Here is a 23452-nt window from a genome sequence, read left to right on the forward strand (position 1 = left end):
TCTGGTTTGGGCTATTTTTAATGAGGAGTTCTCTACACGAGTTGACACAGCCAATCCTAGAAGAACGGAATGGGGTGACAGTCTCTCTACCATACTGACCCTGGCAGAGCATGGTACTCTGGATAATCGGCTGCACAGAGCAGTTTTCAACTGTACTGTGATTGTTTATCTGTACTCTCCACTGTCCAGCTGTGCTCATGATTTCTCGATGACTATGTGTCTGAAGAAGCACGGGGCTCTGGCTCCTGCATGGTAGCCCCCAGGCAGAAACATGTGCCAGTTCTACTGAACTCAGGTTCACTTGGTTTGGGGAGATGAAGAGATTTTGCATCCTTGTTGCTGTCTCTGTCATAGGGTTTGTGGTCTTGTAGATGGAAGGGTGGCCAGCCTGAAGTTGCTGTGAGCATGTGTGTGCAGGCACCTGTGAATCTGTGTGCTGGTGTTGGTGGGTGAGCTCATGGGTATGAAGAGGATGCAAATGGTTTGGTCTATAGGATCATAGGGCTTGAACAGCGGGGGTGGACATGGCCCACGACGGACCTATTAAAAAAGGGTAGAGAAAGGCAGGTACTTTTGTTTCTGATGGTGGGGGCAAATGTTGGGCTTATTTGAGCCTCTTTGTGCTTCCAGAAATCAGCAGCACAGGGAGCAGAACTGGCTCTGGGCTGAGTCCTGATAATCCTGAATGAAGGAGTGGGCAGTGTGTGAGGTTGTGAGTGTGTATATGAGTGAATGTGTGAGCGTGTGTCCAGCTTCTACTGTAAGAATCCCGCTAAGAGGCCTGAAGCAGGAAATCTACTAGAAATTATGGCTCAGTATCCTTTTTGGATAAGCATGAGGAGAAAACTTGTGAAGAAGACATCAGCTGCCAGAGAGTGCCTTGCCTTTGCTGATCGATCAGACCAGGTTGAAAGCCATCTCTACAGTTCAGTATTTATGGCACTTTAGGCTGAGGCTTTGAAACTTTGCCTCATTTCAGCTATTCATAGAGGAGCTGGTTTTTATAAGGAAAAAAAATTCTTGAGGTCAGAATTTCCTTTTTGTTCTTTAAGATTTCTTGAAAAACATAAGGAGGTTAAAAAGTTGCTACATGACCAAACAGTGAAAGGAACAATACTGTTTAGAGTAAATAAAAGAGCCTTTATGAAAGCACCATGATGCATGTACAGTGGTTTCTGCATGAATCAAATTGTATGCTTTCAAAACATAATTGATATTCTTATGTGGGATGATGGCTTCGTTCCCATGAGTGTACTGAATGGACTAGTGCCAGCCTGTACAAGATAATGATTAAATCGAAAGAAATGACACCACAGAGGAGTACAAATAATCTATATTAAAATACCAGCACAACTTGAGTTTGGAAATTATTAATAACCTTGAAATTCAGAAGGAATTGCCAAGGTGCACATATGAGCACATAGAGATGATTTATCTCAGTGTCTAATGAAAACTTAGCTTCTCACTGGTTTAGGAAAACGGTAATGCTTAGGTGGAATTGTGCATCTCTGTTAGGAAGATCATGATGATTTGCCTGGTCCTGGAAGTAGTGTGAATAAGCTGTATGAATAAAAAAGAGCAATTCATAAGTGGAGGCCCCCTTTTTTCTGTTCACTTTTTCTTAGCATACATTTTTTTAAAAGTAACTATTTCAGAAAGTGTAACGAATACAATTTATTGATAGAGCGTGTTGCAGAAGAATCTTTCTTTTTGAGTTTATAGTTCCTATGGGAAGAAATGTAAAAGTCTTTTAGCTATTGAAGAGCATTGGAGTGTGATGGTAGAGCCTAAATGGAGTCCTGTTTTTAGCTGGGGGTGGGGGTGTTCCATATGTCCCTTGCGTACCACGGGGAGAACAAATGTATACATACTTTCATGACATTAGGATGTCTTTCTCTAAATGTTTTTATTCTACTGTCAGTGGTGTGAAGGAAAAGACACCACCCCTGTAACTCATAAAAATCACATTTCTCTGTTTCATTTCAAGTGCAAGTTTTGTTCCAGAGACAGAGTTAAAGTGGAAAATAGGACAAAATATGGTTTATGTTCCCATTCATCTTTAAAACAGCCTCACGACACTGTGAACTTGAGACTGGACAATTACTTGGCACATCACCCATGCAGACACAAGCCTTGATGGAATGAAAGGGAATCCTCCTCCAAGGGTGAGGCGTTCTTGACCAACTCACCAGAAGCATTAGGTACAAATGTATTCTTTTTCTACACCTCATGCATGCCAACTTTCTTGCCTCCCATTTTTTATGTGTTATAAATGGTTTTGTTTGTTTCCTGTTTTGTGTCCACATTATCCCTTCCCTGTGACTCATGTTGGTTAAGCAGATAGGGACATATATGAGCACATGTGCCACATATGTGCCATTCAGGTCCCCTCAGAGCATTTTTCTTATTTTTTTAGAGGGTTCTTATTTGACATTAACAATAACCTCCATAATTATTCAAATGCCATAAACCTTATAGGAAAAGAGCTTTTATTTAGCTCACTTTTCTGTTCTTCGTAACAACACACATTCTCTGAGCATGAATTACTAATATGAAAAACAGCATTTATTTCAGCCCAATGCTGGGTCTTATCTTATGTTTGAGTAGTAGCTGTTGTTATTCCTAAGGAACCAGGTAGAAATATCCTTCTCAATACACACACACACACACACACACACACACACACACAGTGTTATGATGTCAGCATATAAAGAACTGGGAGTATGATCCTAAAAATACCCTAACAAGCATGATGCCCTTTAACCGTCCCCACCTCCAGCCTCCTGCCCAAGAGAGCACACATGGATCTCATGCTCTTTTCCTGCAGCATTGTGTCAGGGGACACTCTGAAGTTTCAGTCTCTTGAACTCATTCTCTTGGTCTTGTCTGTTCTCATTCTTTTAGATAGACTTCCAGCTTCAGATCCACCCCCCCCCTTTTTTTTTTCTGTCTGACTAATGGGAACTGGCCTGCCTGGTTTCAGAAGCTGTAACCCTGCCAAGGCTAAGGCTGAGGGAGTGACCTTGGACCAGAAGCCCCTAAGGAGACAAAAGCTTATCTCCCTGGCAGGAGCACCGCTTCTGCTCCTTTTACTTCATCCATAACTGGCCCCCAATACTTGGTTGGTTAGCCCATGACAGGTAAGATTCCCCAAGGAGGGAATGACTTAAGATAGGCACGATGACGTGGGAGGCTCCCCAGGAAGGAATTTGGGGGGTACAGCAAAAGGGAGTGATAGACCCTCACCCCTTGGCTTTGACAAAGCCTGAGTTCTCATTCTGTCTGCAAGAAGTCTCCTAATCTCTTGGCTGCCTTACTTCCCTTGCTCCACCTAAGCCTGAAACAATGACAGAGGGTGGTGCAGCCCTGTGCTGGAAAGGGCAGGTTCCCCGGGCGATCACGCCTAAGAAAGAATATGTAAAATCCTGTGAAAACTGCTTTGTTTAGAATGATCTGAATTAAATGATAAGGGTCCAAGCAAGAAGTAAGTTTGTTTCTCAAAGTTTTACAGCTCTTTAGCTATTGGACGCTGACTCAAAATAGGCCCTCAGAGTTCTTTGTTGTCTATTTTTGATCCTTACTGCCTGACAATGATTAATGAGCTTTATCTGTATTCTTGTGCAAATGAACCCAATAAAAGCCTATTGAGGAATAGGCTCCTGGCCCTTCTCCTCTGAGAGATTAGCCACCCTTCCTCCCCAAGCAGATCATGTCCTGGTAGACTTATTCTTATCCATGGTGGCCGGGGGGGCCCTGCAGGTGGAGCCCCCCCATCTGACTTTGGTCATGGTGCATTAGAGCTCCCTTTGTTTTCCAGCATGTCCATATGTATATTGTGATTTATAGTAAGAAATAGATACTTTGTCTTTATCTCCCTTCCTGGCATATAGTTCCTAAAACTCTTGGAACTTTCTAAGTCTAGAAAGTGACTCAGGTGAATTTTGTTATGTTAAGGAAGTGATTTTAGGAAAGCCCCTAGGTAACCTAAGAATGGAGGCTGGTTGCTAGTGGAACCAATCATGTGATTAGAGGGTTGGAACTTTCGATACCTCCCTCAAGCCCCTCAGGAAGGGTCAAAGGACTGGAGAGTGAATTCAGTCACCAATGGTCTGTGATTTAATCGTGCATAAAGAAAGTCTCCATAAAAACCTCAAAAGACCAGGTTTAGAGAGGTATGGGTTGGTGGAGATGCAAGGAGATGGATGTACTGGGAGAGTGGGTGGGACTTCTGTGCCTTTTCCCCACTCTTTGCCCTATGGGTCTCTTCCTCTGGCTGTTCCTGAGTTAGATTCTTTTATAATAAACTGGTTCTCTGGAAATAGGTAAAATATTTTTTTAAGTTCTATGAGGCAACTAATCAAACTCTAGGAAAGTAATCAAACCCAAGGAGGGGATTGTTGGAATTCCTCCCTGATCTATAGTTGGTAGGTCAGAAGCATAGGCAACCAGGTAGACTTGTAGTTGGCATCTGAAGTGGAAGACGGTCTTGTAGGACTGAGTCCTTAACCTGTGGGATCTGATGCAATCTCCAGGTAGATAGTGTCTGAATTGAGTTGAACTATAGGACACCCAGCCGGTATCCAAGAATTGCTTGGTGGTGTAGGAAAGCCTCCACATATTGGAACTGGTGTCAGAATCATACCGTATCTGGGATGATTGCTCCCCTTTGACCATATGTCCTGCATTCATGGGCAACCTTCACCTTTGTTAGCATCAGAGTTTATTTCTACTTATTCCTCATTCAGTAGCAGGCTAATTGCCCAATCCTATAACCAGGCACAGCTCCGAGGGTTAAAGATAAGGGAAAGGAAGTTGGTAGGGAAAATAAGATGCTTTTACTCTTCTTTGTTCCAATTGTGGCTATGAGTGTCTGTGTGCTAAGTGCAGAATTCTAGCATTTTATGGGTACCTGGAAAGAAAGAGGTTCAGAAAGAGGTTTCTCACTCATTTACTTAAGACCCATTTTAAGTCCTCTTTCCTTTCACTTTATAGAGTAGGATATTTCAAAATGATTTCCATGCATTCAGCTTTTATTAACATCCACTCAAATGCAGCTTCTATGGGTTATGGCTTAGTGACAATCTGCGAAAGATTGAACCAAGGTGCTGCTCCCCATTTTTTGCCTTTCTTTGTGCTCAGCTTTCTTCACATCAAAGACATAATTATCCACCAGATAATCATCCACAAAGCATGCCAACATCAGGAGAGAACCCCAGAAAAGCTTGTCCATCCATGGGAAGCAACTTCTTGAGTGCTCATCCTTTGCCATACCTTCTGGTGATTTACTGGGCACCCTCCATGCTTGGCTGTGGGGCAGAGCAGGGTAGCAGTCAGATCAGGCAACCGGCACAGAAAGATGTTCAATATTCTTACAAAAGTGGGGTTCAAAGATTCACAACATTTTAAAGTTACAAAGAGTTGGCTATTTGTATTCTGTCTCTGCAGAGATTATCAAATGAAAACATCTTGCTCTGCAGTGTTATGATAAGCAGAAATCTTTTTAACCCCTTGGGCAGACTTCAACATAAGTGATGATAGTGGGTTATTACTGTGATAGGAATTGCAGCTTGGAATTGGAGAGCTGTTAAATAATTATGCAGTTTAGATAGGTATGAAGTCCATTCGTTTTTGCAGCACACAATTTTTTAAAAAAGCCAATTAATGCCTTTCAAAAGGCTCCCACTAATAATTTTAAACCAAGGTGAAAACACATTTAATAGAACTATTTAAGGTTTCAGATTAATTTTGTTGAGGAAAAAATCTCTCAAAAAAGTAATTGAAGTGTGTAATTGATTTATATTTACATAAAATGTAGGTTCGATATTTTTGCCATGGCTTCTTTGCTGTAGACATCTTCATCACAGTATTTTTTTGCGGTAAACGTTTTCACCGCATAATTAATTGGCTGTAAGGCAATTTTGTTGTAAAAAAAAAAGACATAATAACTGGTTAACAGTTGGGTCTTCCTTTCTTTGGTTGGTTTCATGATCTCTATTGACAAAGTTCTTAGTTACTTTCCTTTTCAAATTACACATAAATCCTAGCTGGCCCTCGTAATGGTCTACAGAATAACAAGTAGATGTGGTGGTGGTCTTCAGCTAGTTAGCATTCCTTCCAGATGAAGCTGATTTGCTGCAGAGCTGGTTTCTCTTTTGGATACACACTACACGGGGCGGAGGAAGAGAAGCCGGGGCCCTCGTGGCAGGTGCAGAGGTGTATGCACGTTTCCTGTAGGAGGAAGACGAGTGCTTAGGTACAACCCACAGCATGCGATCAGTTATTTGTGGGGTATTGGCATGAATCTACACACAGTAAAAAACAATCTTTTCAATTTTGTTATTCATATTTTCCTGTTTTATCATGTCCCTTTTAATGTCCCCCTTTTGTCATAATTGTATCTTTTTTATGGCAAAATCGCCTTATGGCCAGTTAGTTATATGTCAAAAATACCTGTGGCAAAGATGTCCGTGGCAAAGGTGCTACAGTGAAAGTATCTAGAACCATTTCTCTCATCTCTAGAAGCGGGCGTTGTTTAGCAGTATTGAAACTGCACGAGGATTATTAATTGATGTAACTCTGACAGAGGACAGGCCCTGGCCAAGTGGCTAATTCAGCACTTCATGATAATCTCCACCTAGGCATTGGCTCGTTTTTTTTTAAGATTTTATTTTATTTATTTTTAGAGAGGGAAGGGAGAGAGAGAGAGAGAGAGAGAGAGAGAGAGAGAGAGAGAGAGAGAGAGAGAGAGAGAGAGAGAAATATCAATGTGCGGTTGCTGGGGGTCATGGCCTGCAACCCAGGAATGTACCCTGACTGGGAATCGAACCTGGGACACTTTGGATCGCAGCCTGCGCTCAATCCACTGAGCTAGGCATTGGCTCTTTAAATCAGTTCTAATCACCTTGCATAACTATGCTGGTTTATTATTTTTTTTAAGTTGAAAACACTGGTATTTGATTGGTTCACTACTAATTTCTTGAGCACTTCTTGTATGCCAGCGTCTGTGCGGGGCCCCAGGGATGGAGTAGTGAGCAAACAGATGGGATGCTGCTTTCATAAACCTGGGAAATAACACAACTGGATGAACCACACCTGGATCAAACAAACTCTACTAGGTTGCACAAGCAATTTTTTAAAAATAAAATGAACTCTTGGTTCCACACGTAAACATTGGCTCACCCCATTTGGGAAGCAGATCACATCTGATGTTTTACACACTCCCCTCCAGGCAGCTGGGGTCTTCACTGACCGCATCACCTCCAGTGTTGCTTTCCCTGTGACTTCTGCCTTTCCCATTGCTTCAGGCTAGAACTTAACACTGGTGACCTTGGCCCTCAGACACCTGCCCAGTTTCCCCTCCCACGCCAGGGCAGTTAGAGAGAACAAGAAGTCTCTGTGGTCTCCTTGGCGGCATTGCCTGCATGGTGATGGCTTCTGCGATCACAAACAGCCTGGAAGTGTGGATCTGCTTCTATTTCTACGACCTCGAGTTAGAATTAGATGGACATATTTTGGAGGAAGGTAGCTGAAACCTCATCATGACAGATTTTCAAATATAAGACTAAGGTGGCAATAACTCGGAAGAAGAAGATCTGAGAATACTTGACTTGCCCTTCTGACAGTTTGATTTCTTAGAACTGAAAAAGGGGAACTGCTGCTCTGGACCTAAGTCTGATGAACAGGGAAGATTATCTGCTGAAGTGGAAGTGACTACACTAAGAAATATGTAATAGCCAGGGGAAAGAACTCTAACTTCAGGGTAAAGGCAGATTTTTCAAAAACTATAATCCCCAAACCTGAGATTCTAGAAGGGACCAAAAAGGCATGAGTGGCTACCAAAAAAAGAAAAAGTAAAAAAAAAAAGAGAGAGAGAGAAAATCTGACAGTCTTGTAAGAGATGGTTCTTTTTCTTATGATGGATAAAATTAAATTGTCTAAAGAAATAGGAAGGTCTCCGGGGTCCGTGCGTATCTCAGAAGGATCTGCCCCAGGCATTACAACTTGCAGAGTATCGATCCCGTTCTTGGAATCTGAAGCGAGTGTAGGTAATAGGCAGTCGTTTTATCACAGCCTTGTCTTCCCTACTCACCTTTGTTCCATTTCCCTTATTTGTTTTCTAACCTTTCCTCTGGCTTTTAATTCCCTTTTGCCTATAAAATCACCCTTGTGTTTAAATCTCCCTCATTCCTGTAATTTCTTCTCACAGTTTCTTTCAGATTTTAACTTATACATACACAGGTTCTCTGTCTCCCTCGAAGCCCTTGTGTATTCCCAATCCTATATCACACCTCCCTGTTTTCTTTTCCCCTCCCTTCACCTTACCTCCCAGGTGTGATGGCCAAGGAGCCTCCACGAAAAAACTATTCCCAGTTAGAATGGGGAATAAAAAGCACAAAATATTTAACCTCTACCACCCCAGAACCAGGGTTGTTTTTTTTTCCCCCATACTAGTAGCAGAATGAAAATCAGAAGATACATTCAGGAGTGAATGCATTCATTTAACAAAGTACAGAGGGATTAGAGGCCCTTTAAGTAGCATCTCAAGTGTTTGTTTACAGATCATTAAATACTTAACTTTGTAAAAAACTAATAGCTGAAATGTTCCAAACCACTGCTGATTAAATACCAATTTGGAATTAAGATAAGGCAAATCTAAAGTTAAAATAACAACAAATTTGAAAAGTTCACGTTATCAGATAAGCTAAAATACTTGACTGCCTGGTTCAATGGGAGACTTCTGGCTAGCCCAGGGCTTGCCTTTTCTGGTAACTGAGATCTGATGCTCAAAACCTGTGTCTGTGTGATATCTGTGCTGCTTGTACTGTTTGGACCTCCCCCGGGCAGGGGGCACCTGCTCTATTCCCAGCCTGGTTCCCTACCTACCCCTTTCATCTCTTCACCCTGATCTCTTTTGGGCAGGATACAGAAGATTGAAGCATAGGCTCATTGCCAATAATGATTATTCTTAAAGTGGCTAAAAATATAAGAATATAATCAGCAAGTCTAATGTTGTCATGATAAAAATGTTAAAGATGATTAAAAAGTACACTGGAAACTATGTTTTTGAACTAAAGAATCAGGCAGGGTAGAGGCTTGATGGAGTAGGAATGGGTGGTGTAAGGCTAAGTGACCGAGAGAACAAAACTCCTCAACTTTGATTTCACCTCTGTTTTTTCTGTCAAGGAGAATGGTCTTCAAACTAAAAACAAAAGAACAAACATGTTTAAAAAGGAACAGAAACCCCAGAGAAGCAATAGTGAGAACAAACTTAACTGCTGAAAGGTAATCAAGTCTCTGGGTAAAGCAGATTCTAGCAGAATTAAAGTGCTTACTGGTTGATTATGAAACTATTCTTGGTAATTTTTGGAAGATTTACAAAGAAAGTATCCAAAGTCTTGAATGGGTAAGGATGCTAGTTATTAATAATGGGGAAAGGTGTATTTCAGGCACCAAATACTGGTAAATTTAAAATCAAGCTCTAGAAGAAGTGATATCTTTGAACAACCATGTGTTTAGAAAGTAGTTCATTTCCTTTTTCCTATGAGAATTTTAAATTTATTTTTATGAAAGTTACTAGATAATATGGCAATTCACTTTGTTGATTCATGCATTCAATAAATACACACATTATTAAGTGTTCAGCTGGCTCTGAGGCCAGTTAATCAGAAATAGTCAGCCCCTGACTCTGACCTCAAGAGCTCCCAGCCTATCTGGGAACACAAGGAATGGAGAAGGAGAAAGACATCTGGAGGAGCACAAAGAGTTCAGTCTTTGGGTTGTGTTGGCTTTGAGGGGCCATGGGTCTTCCGAGCTGGGATATCTAGTTGTCATATGGAGATGTCCAGAGCTCCAGAGGGCTCTTGTCTGGGAAGGTAGATAGGTGGTAGGCAAAGCTGTGGTCATGGGTGAGAAGGAACAAAAGTCAATTGTGAACAGTGAAAGGTTGTTAGTGGGGGCTTTCCGGTCAAAGAGGCTGAGACAGAATTAGCAGGAAGGTAGGCGCAGCATCATGAAAAAGTAGCTCTGTAAAAACCAAAGGAAGTGAGAGTGTCATGAAACAAAGGAGACAGAGATTAGAAAAGTGACACCTGCAGAGTCTACTACCTTCAGAACTTGATTACCGATGATCTCAGGAAGGCCCATGTAGTGAAGTGTTGAGGACAGAAGCCAGTTGTGGCAACCTAAGGAGTGATGAGATGGAAGAAAGTGGAGAAAGAGAACTGAGATTTTTACAGGCTTGGCTGTGAAGGTTAAAGTCTGACATGGAGTAGAGGAAAGGACTTTCACTTTTATATGATGATAGAGATACAGGATTTTACTAATAGATTAAGTAAATACGTATTGCTTCCATTTATTGAATAGTTAGACATTGTGCTGAGCCAGCATTTTACCTACATTATCTTCTTTAGTCTTCATTACCATTCACAGAGGTGGGTATTATCATTCCCAGTTTATGGATTAAACTATTGAGGCACAGGGACAGTAAGCCATGTGACCTTAGTACACAGATAGGAAGGGAAACAGCAGGGATCCTAACTCAAATTTCTCTGGCTGTAATACTCTGTTTATTGTGCAAGAGACTCCCCTGGAGGAGTGATTAAAATACTGACTACTGGACTTTATTTAGCCCCCTAATTTTTGATTCACCAGGTCTGGAGTGGGGCCTGAGAATGTGCATATCTAACCAGCTCCCAGGTAGTGTTGATGCTACTGATCCAAGAGCCACATGTTAGAATCAATGAAATTTGTTAGAAATGCAAATTCTTGGTCTCCAGCAACCTGTGATTACACAAGCCTTCTAGGAGTTTCTGATGCATGCTAAAACTTTGAGAATCATTGTGCTAGGCTAAGGGAGAAGCTGGCAAAAAGGAGAAGGTGGGAAACAGAGAGGAAAAATAGTACATTAAAAAACCTGGGGGAGATTACAGGTGCTGAGATTCATGGCACAGGTGAAGGGGGAGGACCTTGGCAGAAAGAGTGACTGTAACTTGGAGGCGAGAGGAGGTGGGGGAGGAGGTGAGCATGTATGCAGAGGTAGCTAACTGTGGGGGAGGGGAGTGGAGAGTGGAAAATTGAGGGCAGAGCTAGACTTTCAGTGTTTTGGTCTGTTAGCAAGACGTTTGAGAGTTGCTGGAAGGTGAAGAAATGTGGCTCACTGAGAGTGTCTGAAGTGGCTTTGAAGCTGGCTATGTCCTGGAGGAAGTTGTTAGGGATGTGCCACAGGGCCCTATCAAACTTTTAATAAACCAGCAGCAAAGCATGGAAGGCACACTCATCAAATCTGAAGATGACATGAAGCTGGGAGCGACAGCTAATTACTTGGATGACAGTGTCAAGATTCAAAAAGATACTGACAGGCTGGACTGATGGGCCAAAAGAAAACAAGATGAAATTTAATAGGTATAAATAGAACCTCCAGCACTCAAGTTTAAAAACATATCAACCTCGCCAGCAGAGGGGAAATATCCAGAACCTTAGGCCAGCACAGTAGCTCAGGCAGCTCAGCTTTGTATGATTCTCTTGCCTGCGTGGTTCACCTCTTAACTTCTGGTTCCATAGCTAAATTGTTGCCTTGTTCCTTATGCTGAATTCTTTCCTTGTAACCCATCTCTGGTAACACGGCTGTCTCTGGTTTGTCTCTGGTTTTGTCTTTGTGCTTAGGCTCTTGCACTGGTTTTTCTGTTTCTAAGTTTCTCTGAAATTGGGGTTTGGATTCATCTCGGATAACCCTCCCTGGCCTGAACTCCAAGATGCCAGGATCCAATGTGTGACCTTCCTGAGACCCTGCCCATTTCCCCAAGTCTTGGTGTGTTTTCGTTTGTCATGCATCATGGATGCTGTTCATCAGACGTGCCTGCGGTCTTGTTCTTGATTGACAGTATTTCTGATGTCACCTAATGCCACTTCTTCCAAGTTTCTGCTGCTGGGTGCACCCCAAAACCTGCAGGAAATAAGTAACTATAGAGATCTTTTATGAAGTTTCATTTTGAAGGAGTGAGAGCTTTAGTTTTAATTTATGTATATATCAGTGCACAAAAAAATTCTGCACTCATATTGCACTGTAAAATGTATGAAGTACTTTCGTGTACATTTATTTTTCATTTAAATTTGGCCATAATCTTATAGCTTAGTAGGTATTGTAATCTTCATTTTATAGCTGAGGTCACTGAAGTTCAGAATGGTGAAAGAAATTGCTTAAAGCCACACAGCTTCTAATTGGTAGACCTGGGATCAAAATCCAGCCCTTCTGATGCCAGCTACCCCTCCACAGCCATACCTGTTAATAAACTTGTAATGAAAACTTGAGTTTTCTCCCAAGCATTAGCTTTTTAAAAAGTCATTTATTGGGATGTTGTCAAGTAGGTAATGGCTCCAGTGTATTAAGAGAAAAAGTGGCAAGGATTTGACAAGAAAATGTTAAGTGTAATATGTCAGTTTTTTCATTATTAAACACATTAGCAACTATATCACCACTTAAGCTCTTTAAGTAATTTAAACAGATAAATGTTATCCATTGAGACGTCATTACTGTTTCTACCTGGACTCCCTGTCTGAGCTCTCATTAGTTCATGCTTGAATTTCTCTATCATTCATTGGGTGGTGCATCTGGTTCCAGTCTCTTTCCAGCTGTAGTTTATCCTGCACCATATTGTGAGGTGGATCTTTCTGAAATGTTGCTTTTCTTATTGTCACACAGCTAATCAAACCTTTATTGTGTTTCTCTCACCTGAAACATCAAGTTTGAACTACTTGCATGGCCTTCAGCGTCTTTCCTAATCTGACCGCATTCTACCAGGCAAACCAATTCCTCAGAAAAGACCAGCCTCCTTTCTCTATTTTATCCATGCTGGTTACTCCGCATGCTCCCTGAATTCCCCAGATCCAGTTCACCTCTTCACACGTTTTTAGCATCTACCATGGGCAGTGCTCTGTGCTCAGCTTTGCCTGCTTGAGTGAATACTAGTATGGTGACTGATTTAGCTAGATGAAGCATTTGCTATCCAAAATAAGTAACCACCATGGAAAGCAAGGCTCTGAGGTATAAGCTGAGAAAATTTCCTTGGAAAGAGCACATATTGGGAGAGTAAAACTAACTTGAATTAAAAAATCTGACAATGGACAGGATATTGTTTGAAATTTATGAAAATGCTGATTTACATATAATGGAATCTCTTAAAGTTAGGAAGGGACATGACAGGTCAATTATTTTAGATGAGAAATATAGCGTGGTAGAACGAACATGGGATCTTGTGTCAAAATCTCATCTCATCTCATCGATTTAACTTGGGTCAATTATTGACCCTCTCCAAGCCTCATTTTCCTGATCTTTAGAGCAGAAATAATGACACTTACATATTATGTGTATATATGCAGGCTAGTTGAGAGAATTAACGAGTGAAATAAATTGCATAAGTGTATATAATAATTACCACATAGTATGGACATAATAAAGGGAGCTATTATTATATACAAGATAGGCTAGTCTGAGATGAGGTTATAGTGCTTGTCTGGAAACTGAGATCCTGAGCACTCTAATTCTTTCTCTTTAAGAAATAACTATACAAAACAACCCATGAAATCCACACATGAGGCCAATCTGCAGGCCTTTCTTAGGGAGTCCTAAATCCTTCCTCTAAGATGCTGAGGTGACCAGAGAAAGAGGCACTTGCCTTCATATGGATACATCCTTCACATCCTAAAGATGGTGTTTATTCTACACCCAGCATGCCCATTCTTGGGCCGGGGTCCCATGAAAGAGCAGGGTGAACTTCTAGCTTCCACAAATTACACCGAATCTAACTTTTCCCCATGGACTCAGATTGTATAATATTGCTCTGAATTCAAGAAAGAAAAAAACTAAATCTTCCTGGGGACAAAACTGTAGAAATCAGGACTTCAAAAGGTCTTATATGGAATCTATCTATTTTGGGGGTCTTTGACCTATAGGGTAAACATCATCTCAGGCAATGAGTGTATAAAGAACAATTTAAAACAAACTTTGGGCCACTTTTCTTTAAGAAAGGAAAAAAACAAATTTTAAATAATTTCTTTTCTTAAAAACAAAACTAGAATGTACTATTTGATCTAAAACAAAAACAATTCATAATGTATACTATAGACTTTTGAGGAAGAACAAAAGGAAGGTGTGAAAAAAATTGAGGGGAAAAGAGGAAGAGATAAAGGAAGAGAAGGAGATGTTTTTCCATCTGGGGAGATGCATGGAAAGAGGGAGACAAGATTCAAGAGGGAGGAGGGAGTGGTCTGTGGGGAAAAAAGGGGAAGGAAAGACCATTTTGTTCTGCTGCTTATTCCATCTTCTGCAAGTCTTACTCTCCAGCTTCAGAGTGTTGCTTGCCTGCAGCTGGGTTCTTGTTCAGAACACACTTCCAGATGTGTACACAATCTGTTTCAGCCCTTTGCCCTTTGTTCTCCTGGCCCACTGGCCCTGAGGACACTGTCACCTCTTCTTGGCCCTTCTTCCCTTGCTGTCTTGTCTCATCCACTTCCTAGACAATCTCCCCACCTCTTTCCTTAGTGCCTAGAGAGAGGCCTTTTACACCAAGAGACAGACTCAGGTCACCACAGCCAGAGAAGAAAGACACTGGTGTGGTATTGGGACTGCCATGTGCACTCAGATATGAAGACAATTGGGTCCGATAAACTTTCTTTAGGGGTATTAGGAGATGTCCAGTTGATGCTTCTTCATTTTAGGAAATTTGCTGTCAAGTTGATGAAATTAGGTTGGGCTTGATTTGGTCTTGGGCCAGAGAGAGGTTCCATTGCCTGACAAATAACAGAGATAGTCCAATTTCTTTACACAGGAGCAAAATAAGGTCCTCTCCTTGAGGGTGATAAGTAAAGACCTGGACAAGCCAAGGAGAGCACCAGGTGGGCACTCCCAGTCCAATGTACTCTCTTCTATCTCATGCTGCCACCCTGTAGGGGCGAAGGCTGTGTCTTACATGTTTTCTTTCCATTTATTCATCTATCAATTGTGTATTGACCACAAAATATGGACATTCTAAGATAGGACAAAAATATTCTTTAAAAAATATTCAACAGTACTATTAGCATTTATTGAGTGCCACAGGTAATTGTGGTAAATGTTTACATTTGTAAACTTGCTGAAAACTCTTCTAGATTTACAGTTGGAACTTTATAAACATGGGTCTTTTTGAAAGTATATATTATTATGTATGCTATTACAGTTGTCCCATTTTTTCCTCCTTTTTATTCCCCACTGCTCTGCACCTCTCCTCCCACCTGCATTCCCACCCCTTAGTTCATGCCCATGGGTTGTACATATAAATTCTTTGGCTTCTTCATTTCCTATACCATTCTTAACTCCCCCCTGTCTATTTTGTACCTACCATTTATGCTTCTAATTCCCTGTACCCTTATCCCCATTCTCCCCACTCCCCCTCCCTGCTAATAAACCTCCATATGATCTCCATTTTTGTGATTCTGTTCCTGTTCTACTTGTTCACTTAGTTTTTTGTTTGTTTGTTTGTTTTTTCAGGTTCAGTTGTTGATAGCTGTGAGTTTGTTGTCATTTTACTGTTTATATTTTTGATCATCTTCTTTTTCTTAGATAATTCCCTTTAACATTTCAGGTGATTATGGTTTGGTGATGATGAACTCCTTTAGCTTTACTTTGTCTGGGAGGCACTTTATCTGCTCTTCCATTCTAAGTGATAGCTTTGCTGGGTACAGTAATCTTGGATGTAGGTCCTTGACTTTCATGACTTTGAATGCTTCTTTCCAGCCCTTCTTGCCTGCAAGGTTTCTTTTGAGAAATCAGTGGATAGTCTTCTGGGAACACCTTTGTAGGTAACACTCTCCTTTTCTCTTGCTGCTTTTAAGAGTTTCTTCTTATCTTTAATCTTGGGTGACTTAATAATGATGTGCCTTGGTGTATGTGTCCTTGGGTCCAACTTCTTTGGGACTCTCTGAACTTCCTGTACTGGAAGTCTATTTCTTTTGCCAGATTGGGGAAATTCTCCTTTATTATTTTCCCAATAACTTTTGAATTTCTTGCTCTTCCTCTTCTCCTTTTGGCATCCCTATGATTTGGATGTTGGAACATTTAAAGTTGCCCCAAAGGTTCCTAAACGTATCCTCATTTTTTTTTTGAATTCTTGTTGATTCATTCTGTTCTGATCAAATGTTTATTTCTTCTTTCTGTTCCAAATCATTGATTTGAATCTTGGTTTCCTTTCCTTTACTGTTGGTTTTGTGTATACTTTCCTTTATTTCACTTTGCATAGTCTTCACTTCTTCCTCTATTTTGTGACCATAGTCATTTCTGTGAGCATCCTGATTACCAGTGTTTTGAACTCTGCATCTGAGAGGTTGGCTATGTCTTCATCATTTAGTTCTGTTTTTGGAATTTTGATTTGTTCTTTCATTTGGGCCATATTTCTTTTTCTTGGCATACCTATTAGGTAGTAAGTGGCCAAGCCTTAGGTATTCACCAGGGCAGGGCAACCCACATCACTACGTTATGTGATGCAGTGACAGGGAGGGATCAGAGAGGAAACAAGGACACTTGCTCGGCTCTTGACTGGCTTTCAGTCACTTCCTCCACTACCCACAAGCAAATTAGGCTCTTCTGATGTTGATTCCCGGGTGGGTGGTTTTGTATACATTCTAGGACCCTGTGGGTCTCTCCAATAAACTCTCCTGTGAGGCTGGTAGTTTCTCCCACCAATGCAACCCCCACAGGCTTTTTCAATCAGAGGCTTTGAGGATTTATTTCCTCATGTCAAGACCCTGGGTTGCGTGGTCTGTCTTGGTCCCCAGTTGTTCCTCCTGGTTTATCTGTATGCAAATGTGGGACCACCTGGTCTGCTAGCCACTGTCTAATCCCCTTCTCCAAGTACTCCCATAACTGCCTTCCTGGGCATCCTCTTCACCCCAGTTGCCCATCTTCACCTCTCCTACTGGTCTGGATGGATGTTTCTTCCTTAACTCCTTGGTTGTCAGACTTCCATACAGTTCAACTTTCTGGCAGTTCTGGTTATGTTTTGTTTTTAAATTTATTGTTTTCCTTCTTTTGGTTGTATAAGGAGGCAAAGTATATCTACCTATGCCTCCATCTTGGCTGGACATTCAAAATATTCTTTTACTTGTAGTATATTTTAGTGTGTGTGTGTGTATTGAGAAGGAATGACAGGAGAAAAAGCACACAACATCCCCCAAATTTTAAAACTTATAAAGAGGCATCTAAGCCCCATGTATAGATGTCTACACAGAGTAGGTGCTCAGATGATTATTAGTATTTGTTGATTTAAATTCTCTACCCCAGAATTCTGAGGAAACTGCAAGATCCTTTTTAACTCTAGGAAGCTATATTCTACAACTCCAGGTGTATTTCCTTCATTCAAGACTGCGGTTTCTTGAGAATGATTTCCTTTAAAACAGTATTTATATTACATCTTAAAAATGTACCAGTGATATTTTAAAGTCCAAAAACAGATGTAGTCTCCTTGGACCCACCCATTATATCAACAACGATCACATCCATAATGTGGAAATAATGCCGCACACACGCTTGGTAAAATAATGTTCTGGATATGATTGCAATTTAATTAGTAACATTCTGAATCATACGTTCCTAGGCATTGCACTTCATTTTAGGTTTTTTGGTAGTCATTAAATATTCTCTCACATGTTGTGTTTTATATCTTGATTATTCTTAACAAACTTTGGTTATGCTGATGTCTTGCTAATGGAATACACAATATTTCAGTTTTCTTAACACCACTTTCAACAAAATTGTCAGTTAACCTACTTATGCTTGTAATTAGCACACTTTATTTTTTTTTCTTTTAGGAGAGAATTACATTAGTATTTCTAATAGATTTTAAAAGAGTTCCAGTTTAACCTACTAAAAGCCTTCAAAATTACTAGGGCAAGAAGCTTATTATATTTCTTATATAGACAAATAATGAGGTGCCAGGAATGCTAGAGACACAGAAACAGGTAGTGACTACAAGACTACAGATGCTTCAGTGGAAATTGTGTATCAAGCTAATTTCTGATTACCTGGATGTTTGCCAGCTTTTGGATGGTATTACATTTAATAGAATTAAAAAAATTTTTTTTAAAGATTTTATTTATTTACTTTTAGAGAGGGAAGGGAAGGAGAAAGCGAGAGAGAGAAACATCAATGTGCGGTTGCTGGGGGTCATGGCCTGCAACCCAGGCATGTAGCCTGACTGGGAATTGAGCCTGCGACACCAAAAATGTTTTTTTTTTTAAAAAAACAAAACAACCTAAAAATCCCTGTCTATTCTGTAGTCTGTGAACATCATGAGAACAAGGACTAAATTGTTAATAATTATCAGTGTGACTTCAAAACATCACTTAACCTTTTTTGTCTCATCTCCTAGTCTGTAAAATTAGGATAACAGTGTATACTTCAGAGTTGTTGGTGGAGACTAAATGACATAAATGGGTAAAGGAGATAGAATGCTGGCACTTGGTATAGGCTCTTTAGTAGCATACCTGCTGCTATGCCCAATGACAAGAGCACAGGAGGTGCTTAATAAATGTTTGTGAATGAGTATAAATAGTGACAGAGGGAAGCACCTGCCAAGACCTCCTACAGAAGATGGCTTACACACATATTTACAAATGTACCATGTATCTCTATCTTAATACAGCAGATATATTTTTTTTCCTATTCACCATCTGGTTTTTAGATCCTAGGAGGGTAGGGGGCAGAATCAGGAAAATTTTACAAATTAACCTTGCAATCTTTTAACCACTCTCAGGTTAAAAAGTGTCAAAGTGTCAAAGAGGTAAAGCTTACCGGTTACCCTCCCATCTGCTGGCTCTATATTTCTCTAGGTCATTCAGTGGTCCTCTAAGTACCACTACTAGAGAGCTAGGATGGAAATAGAAATTGCTGGCATTTATTGAGTACACATAATGTGCCAGGCACTATGTTGTTTTACCTATTTTATCTCATTTAACCTTCACACCAAAACAAGAAGGAACTACTATTACTTTGATCACTTTATAGGAGAACAGAAAGAGGTTTAGAGTATCTAACTGACTTGCCCAAAAACATATAATTAAAAACCAGCAAGTGGTTTTCGACCCACTTCAGGCCACTGAAAAGTTCACTGGAGATTCCACATATGGATAACAGCCCATGACCTTACACTCAAGAAAATTAAAATCTCACCCAACTTTTCTCCTTGGGTTTGGGAGTCAGGAGCATGTTATTATATACTAAGGGTTAACTGTGAAACACTTATGATTATTGTCCCCATTTTACTCAGTGCAGCTAACTGCTTTTGCTCTTCAGAGAGAAAATGAGATGAATAAGTCCCAAAAGGAGTATTGAATTCAAATACCTTAATTTTTTGTGCATGATTAAAATGCATTCATATCACAGTTAGAAGGTACAGTACTTGAAGTTCAGAGAAATACAGCAAAACTAGTTTTAGGGTGCTTATGTAAAGAAATATGTTTTGTAATATATTCTTTATTATTTTATTATTTTTTACTTAAATTTTTTTATTATTGTTCAAGTATAGTTGTCTCCATTCTCCCCCCCACACACACACACCATTCCTCCCCACTCCAGCCATCTCCACCTCCCACTCTTGATCCCACCCCTACCTTGGTTTTGTCCATATGTCCTTTATAGATGTTCCTGAAAACCTTTTCCTCTTTTCCCCATTAATCCATCCCCTCTGGGTACTCTCAGTTCATTCTTAATTTCACTGTCTCTGGTTCTATTTTGCTTATTTGTTTGTTTTGTTGAGTAGTTTCCACTTATAGATGAGAACATATGGTATTTTTCTTTCACTGCCTGGCTTATTTCACTTAGCATAATACTCTCCAGACCCATCCATGCTGTTGCAAAGGGTAGGAGCTCCTTCTTTCTTTCTGTTGAGTAGTAGTCCATTGTGTAAATGTACCACAGTTTTTGTGATCTATTTATTTACTGATGGGCACTTAGGTTGCTTCCAGCACTTGGCTGTTGTAAATTGTGCTGCTATGAACATAGGTTCTTTTGAATTGGTATTTCAGGGTTCTTAGGGTATAATCCCAGAAGTGGAATTCCAGGGTGAAATATTCTTAATGATGTAAATTCATTAAAATGTGTTGATATCTACTTTATATCATGTAATCATTAATATATAATATAACATAAAATATATATAATACATAATCAGTTTGGATAAATGTTACATATGCACTGGAAAATAATATGTGCAGTTATATTGGTAAGGGCCATGTTCCATACATGACAATTATAAGTACCAGAGAAAAAAATGTGATAACAGCTGCAGAGGTTGGAGTGATGCGACTGCTGAAATAGGGCCACAAGCCAAGGAATGCAGGCAGCCTCTAGAAGCTGCAAGAGGCAAGGGATAGATTCTCCCCTAGAGCCTCAGAGGAAACACAGCCCTGTTGACACCTCAGTTTGTCCCATAAGATTCATGTCAGACTTCTCGTCTCCAGAATAGGAAGATAATAAATTTGTGCTGTTTTCACCCATGTTTCTGGTAATTTGCTACAGCAGCAATAGCAAACTAATACTCATACTGTCTTTGTGCATTCTTTTACTTTTAGGTTTTGTGCATCCTTATATCTAAGTTAAGAAAGAGAATTGTTTTTTTTTTAATATATCTGACAATCTTTTTCTTTAAATTGGAGATTTTAGATCCTTTTCACTTACTATAGTTACTGTGTACTTAAGTTTATAACTATCATATAACCCTCTGTTTTTATTTATTCCATCTGTTTTTCTGCTGTTTCATTTCTTGCTCTTCATAGGATCTACCCAGTATTTGTTTTATAATTCCATTTGTTGTCCTCTGTTAGCTATTTTCACTTCCTAGACCATGCTGCTGATTTTAATATTTTACTCAGCCTTTCAAACCATTATCATCAGAAGTGCTTATCTGCCAAATGCTATTCCTTCATAGCCAATTTAAGGATTGTTTTTCACAACTTTCCTGTTATTGTAGCATGGTAATTAAGCTTGAAATCAGTAATTCAATGATTTTTAAAAACCCCTAATTTTTGGAAAGAATCCATGGGTCAAAGAGGAAATAACACTGGCAATTAAAATATTTTTAATTGAATTATACTAAAAATGTAACATTTAAAACTTATGGTCACCTGATGTACAACAATGTTGACACAGCAGTGAAAAGAAAAAAGGGATGGTTTTTTCAATAAGTGGAATGGCTCAATGGCATATCCGTACAGAAAAAACAACTCTGGCCCTTATCGTGTGTCACACTTAAAAGTTAGATCCAGATGGATTGTGTATCTCAATCTGACAGGCAAACAGTAAAGCTCACAGAAGATAACAAAGGAGAATATGTTTATGATTTTGGAGTAGGCAGACAATTATTTAAAAGGACACAAAAAACACCAGCCATAAAAAGAAATATTGAAATTCATTGAACTAAATAACTCCTCAGAAAACACAGTTAAGAGAATGGAAGGTAAGCCACCGTGGAAGAATATATTTGGAACACACATATTTAACAAAGAGCTCAGATTCTTAGTTTAAAAATAATTCCTAAATCAATTAAAATGATTGGCAACCCAATTAAAAGTGTGCACAGACTTAGCATGCTTTGGAAAAAAAGGATATCCAAATGGTCAATCAACAATGGGCAAATTAATTATAGAGTATTAGTAAAATGTAAAAGTATATAGTGACGGGAATATAGGCATTGCTGCTACATTCAACAATATAGTTGGATTGAACAAGCATGTTGCTGCTTGGAAGGAACCAGACAAAACAAAGTGTAACTATATGAGGCCATTATGTGAAGTTCAAACACAGGCAAAAATCATCAATGGTAATTGATGTCAGAGTAGTGGTTCACTTTGAAGACCACAAGGCAGAATTTTGAGGAACCTGTAGTATTTTACTTCTCAGTCTGAGTGGTAGTTACACATATGTGTTTGTTTTGTGAAAACTGAGCTAGACACATGATTTGTTGCTTTTCTTCTGTGCATATGTTACAATAAAAAGACACTTAAAAAGTAGAATGAAATGATGTGACACCCAAATGCAGAGTTGAACCTGGATTAGATCCTGATAATATGTTTTGGGAATGATATGAGAAATTTAAATATCGTCTAGACACCAGAGAACATTAAAACATTTATTAGTTTTTTGAGGTATAATTGTTCTTTAAGGAGAACATTTTATATTAGAGAGGTAAGCTGAAATGATTATGAATAAAATAACATGATATTGGTAAGGTACTTTCAAATAGTTCAGTAAAACAAATATATATATGTATATATATATATAATACTCATGCATGTGTACATACACAGATAAAGCTAATATAGTACAATGTTAAAAGATATTAACAATTGTTAAGTTTAAGCAGTAAAAATACTTATGATCAATGTAACAATTTTTCAACTTTTCTGTATGTTTAAAGAATTTATCATAGTAAATTTTGGGGAAATGTTCTAAAGCATTAGTGTTGCGCTATCTGTGGCTTGTGGGCCTGGAGTCCTGTGCAGCGGCCACATTGAGCCAGGATGATGTGGAACGTTGTTCTCGTGCCCTCCCAGTCTTGCCAGCTTTACACCGCCTGGACTCAAGAGGCAAAACCCAGGCCAGCTGCTGCCCCACTCAGCCACTTGGTTCCTTATGCCACCAGATGTCAGGCGACTCTTGGGGGCTCCTTGGCCTCCTCTCCCTTTTCCTTTCCTTTCCTTTTCTTCTTGGGTGTGACTTGCCTTCTCATGATCCCAAGTAGTTCAAATTCATTGTTTGGAACCAGGAAAAGAGAACAAAGAAATCAAACAAATATATCACCCCAAGACAACAGAAAAGACTGTAATTGAGCAAAATGAAAACAATTCCTCTGCAGCCAGCACCACAGCAAGAGCTGAGTTCACTACATGCAAACCCTGTGTGTAAATATTTTCAAATTGCCTTGTTGAAGAAAAGACGAAACCCAGGCAGCATCATGCATTGTCCAGATGTATTAGATCCGAAGAATGAAAAATGTGAATGGTCACATACTCTTCCTGCAAAGCAGAGAATATCCCTATTACTTATAAAGGGCAGAATGAGGATTACACGGGCTGGGAAGACAGATCCTAGCAGGCAGCTTCTGCAAAATTAATGGAGTACAGTGAGGTACAAGCGATGAAAACCTGGCCATCTGTGGAAGGGGAGAGGAGGGAAGGCTTCAGTACTGATACTCTGTATGTACTAGCATGGCTGGAGGTCCTTCCCACAAGTATGAGATTGTTTATTAATCCCAACCTCCCTTATGTATGCTACTGAAAAGCACCAATACAAAAGTTTTTCCAACAAGAACATTTGGATATTTGTACCTCACTCAGTTTAAAAAATTTCAAGGTGAACTTTGAAGCCAGAATGCTTAGGTTTGTAGTTCAGGCTCTACTGCTTTTTCATTAACGATGTGACCTTGGGCAA

This window comes from Phyllostomus hastatus, unplaced genomic scaffold (genome assembly GCF_019186645.2).
Source record: "Phyllostomus hastatus isolate PE091 unplaced genomic scaffold, TTU_PhHast_1.1 phas_contig_40, whole genome shotgun sequence".
Taxonomy (NCBI): domain Eukaryota; kingdom Metazoa; phylum Chordata; class Mammalia; order Chiroptera; family Phyllostomidae; genus Phyllostomus; species Phyllostomus hastatus.